The 4,239-nt window shown below is 45.3% G+C and overlaps 1 pseudogene; it reads right to left on the reverse strand.

Annotated features, from left to right (window-relative positions):
- Positions 1–238: 238 nt before the first annotated feature.
- On the reverse strand, positions 239–4,022 carry LOC123635149 (annotated as a pseudogene).
- Positions 4,023–4,239: the final 217 nt, after the last annotated feature.

The raw sequence follows: 4,239 nt of genomic DNA on the forward strand, positions 1-4,239 counted from the left end.
AAGTGGAAAGTATTTTAGTAAGAAGAGGAAGATCTAGAATAGCAACAAAACAGAGAAAAAGAAGGAAGCAAGTAACTCTTAAAGAAGACCATTAACTTGACAGTCAACAACTCAGATAATTTTTACTGAGAAAATGCATTTGCAGGTAAGAGCTCTTGGCAGGGATCCACAAACTGGGATCACTGCCCTCAAGGAACTTCCAAGTAGAAAAGGAAGAAAAACAAAAAAACTGCAATGCTGTGGGTGCAGAATAAGTGGTTCTCTTGGTGATACCAGACAAGGGAGGGTTACTTCCATTATATTAATAGCACTGGGAAAGACCTCCTAGAGGAAGAAGCTTCTCAGCTGGGCTTTGAGGGATGGAAAGTTATCCAGGAAGAGACAGAGAAATTACATAAAAAATGCCTTGCATCTATGTGATACAATTATCCCAGAACAATCATATTTAGCTACTTTGACAAATGATATTTAAGTAGAAGCAGTAATAGAAAATTATTAAAATAGAAAGCCAAAGAGAAGTCACCATTAAGTGTATCTACCATATTTCATGTATTCTGAGACATTCTTTCCTACATTGTAATATATAAGACATAGATCATACTATTGGTACACTATTGTAATAAATTGACAGTTCTAAATAATTTCTGTGATGGTGTTTAAATCATAATTTGTCTTAAAATCTATGAACACTCCATTTTGATAAAATATGATGATAATTTGATGAAATATGATGAGAGTGACACCTGGGTTTACATCTTGGGATTCTAGGCTTCTTGGTGCTTATTCCAAATGGAAGAGGAGATAGGACAGGGGCTCAAGAGTTATCCTGAAATGACCTGTTAAAACAACAAAGACAAAGAGCTGTTTTTAAGAGGTATTTGTAATTCCATGTTCCTAGCAACATTATTCAAAATAGCTAGAGGTGGGAACAAGCCAAATGTTCATAGACAGATGAATGGGTGAACTAAATGTGTCTTTTACCTACAGTGGAATATTATTTAGGACTTAAAAGGAAGGAAACCTTGTCACATGCTACAGCATGGATGAATCTTGAGGGCGTTATGCTAAGTGAAATCAGCTAGTAACAAAAAGACAATTACAGTGTGATTCCACTTATGTGAGGTACACAGAGTCGTGAAATTCACAGCTACAGAAAGTGGAATGATTTTAGCCAGGGCCGGGGCAGTGGGGAGGAAGAAATGGGGAATTGCTGTTTCATAGGAAAAGAGTTCCTGTGTTGAGGGATGAAAGGGTTCTGGAGATTGCTGGCATAACAATGTGAATGCACTTAGCACCACTGAACTGTACACTTAAAATGATAAAGATGGTAAATTTTGTTATGTGTTTTAGCAGGATTAAAAAATATATCTCCACATAAAGGAGACAGAAGTTGGGAGAGGGGTTTGGTGGAAAGAATCAGGCTAAGGCAATGAAATAGATAAAGTGACTGAGAAGGGTGGGAGGGTGGACAGAAAAGAAAGATTAAAACAAAACAAAAACAACTCACCGGCGCCTCTTATACCATAATGCAAGGCACAGCAAAAGGATCAAGGAGGGCACGATTATAGCCAAAAAGATCAAGCCAATGGAGATGGGTGTCCTGGTAATTGGGAGAGGACAAAAGGATGTCACTTCAAATCCTACCCACTGAATCCCCTGGCTATCCTTTGCTCACCTGAGTGTCAGCACTTCCATTCAGCTGCTCCCAATGTATGGTCATCTCCAACTCCCTCTCTCACATTCCTGACACCATCCATCTATCTTTTGATCCCTCTAGCTCCAACTCACATAATTTGTGAGTCCTTTTTTCTTATCTCTTCCTTAACTTGGCTCCGCTATTTTTATTCCTGTTGGGATTTGGGTCCCAGAAATGAATCAATCTATCGCTCTCCCTCATTCATCTGTCAAGCCCTATCCTTCCCCAGTGCCTGCCTGTCTGCCTGAGGACCACCTCCTCCCATGTCCAGCCTGGGACCCAGCCCTTTCTCACCCCAGTGGAGGATGATGTCCTGGCCCTCTAGACTGCTGTGCTTCACCCGACAAGACAGGCCAGCCGCCTCCCCAGCTGCTACATCCAGGGTCGCTCGGAGATACCATGTCCAGTCAGCATTGGGCAGGAGGTCACTGTGCTGAGTGCCCGGCTGCTCCTACTCACCCCGCATCCACTTCACCCACACGGGCTTTGGGTAGAATCCAGAATCGTGACACACCAGCAGCAGACGGCCAGGCCCGGGACTGGGGCCACTGGACAGCCAGGCCTCGGGCTTCACTGGGACAGGAAGGGGCAGTGAGAGTGTCGTATCATGACTCAAATTCAGATCACAGGGACTACTCAGAAGCCCACAAGCTTGGACAGTGTCCTCTTCCACTGCTTTGGGATCCAATAAACTTGTTGATTAAGCCCCTATCCTTCTTAGGTACCTTCCTACTCTTGAGCTTAGAGGAGGTGGTGGGAAGTGAAATAGGGGGCAGGACTAACCTTGCCTTTGCAGCTCTGCCTTCCCTGCATCCAGGACGCCCAAGAGATATCGGGGGCAGGTGTCAAAGAGGAGCTTCCTCATACGATAGAAGAAAGTGGGGTGGATCATTATTAGTTTGCAGGCATCCTGTGCTCTGCTACCTCCCTCTGGGGCAGGAACACGTGTCTTTCTCGAGTCTCAGGAAATCCAATCCTCCTATAGCTTCCCTGAGGAAGCTTACTGTGGAGCCCTCAGAACGTAGCTCACAGCCTGCTATGACCTGGGCCTCAATGGGAACTAGGTAGAAGGAAATCAAAGAACAAATTATTAAACATAAATAAGAAAGAAAGCCATGGGAAAAGCACCTAGTATTTTATATTTAGGTGAGGATAAAGTTCTTGGATGTGAAATGATGAACCAAACCCCAATTGCAGTACATAGAGATTTTCAGAAAAAAGGGCATTGGGAAAGCCGTGCATGTCATGAATGGCTGGTATGGTAATAGTTGGGGACAGGGAGGCAGAACGTGATGCAGCCCAGAGAGCAGCGTTCTAGCATGAGCCAGAGGACCACAGCAAGAGGAGATGCAGGGAGGAGACGACTGAAGAGACAGATCAGAGGAGGAAGCCACTCTGTAGGTCACTCAGGCACAGGGTAGAAGTAAGGGCCCTTGAGGAGCAAGGTCCACATAAGACAAAGGAGGAGTTGTTTACTAATGGAGAGCCCTAATCTGTCAGAGAAGAGTCAGAAGCAGCTGGAATCCGGAATAGGATGTGGAGATGTGGAGTCAGTGAGAGATTGCTCTAGAAGAGTGTATGAATGCAGTTGGGTAAAGCAGAAAGGAGGGGAGAAGAATCAGAGGGATTAGCAGCCTGCAAAAAGAGAAAGTCCCTGGGAATCTTCCCAGTTTAGGGAATTGGACTCACATTTCACCTTGAGTTCTCTGGCACGCCTCTGTATATGGTGAGTATATCCATAGATGTTGGCTCGGAATATCTTCTCCAGCTCAGCAATCTCCTCATCACTGAAGTTGCCCTTAGACCAGGGCTTCAGGAATATGAAAGTGCTGGAGTCACTGTTCCACCCATGAATCTGCAAATCATCCAGCCAGCCTGAACCTTGATTGTGTGCCCAGGTACTATTGGCAAAGGACGAGATCTGGATGATATGGAAAGAGGTTGGTCCTTGGAAGGCTGTGAAGAGTAGAAGAACAAGACTGTGAAGAGTAAGGGAGAAGAAGGAGGGAGTGATAGAGAATAAAAATGGAAAAGACCCGGAGAACAGGAACCTAGAGTCTGAAGAACACATAAAGCCTGACACATTTGATTGCTCCAAGGACTCAGGCTCCAGCCCCAACACCCAGAAAGGAAGAAGAGGGCTGGAGACAGCAGGGCTCAGACCCTTTATGTCCAAGTGCAGCTGAGGAAGTGCAGGATGCTTTTACCCAAGACCCCTGCACCAGTGCTGGGAGCTGCCAGAGTGAATCTTACCGTCCTCACTGTCACCACCTGGGAAGAGAACTGCTAACAATTGAAATGGAAGAAGCAGCATTTCACTGGGAGATCTTGCAGAGCCGTTGTTTGATCTCTGATTTCAGGAAACGTTTTTCTCAGTACCTGGTAGTGACTTCCTCTCTTCCAACTGACTAATCTCTTCCTCATCCAAAGTGCATTTCAGAAAAAACTGTGGCTCTGGTAACCCTGAGCCTTATACCCTGCCTCCTGTGCCCTCCCCAGCCCTGACTTCTAGACTTTCTCTTACCTCCCTGACTTCCACCTGC

This window comes from Lemur catta, chromosome 3, assembly GCF_020740605.2.
Source record: "Lemur catta isolate mLemCat1 chromosome 3, mLemCat1.pri, whole genome shotgun sequence".
NCBI classification, from domain to species: domain Eukaryota; kingdom Metazoa; phylum Chordata; class Mammalia; order Primates; family Lemuridae; genus Lemur; species Lemur catta.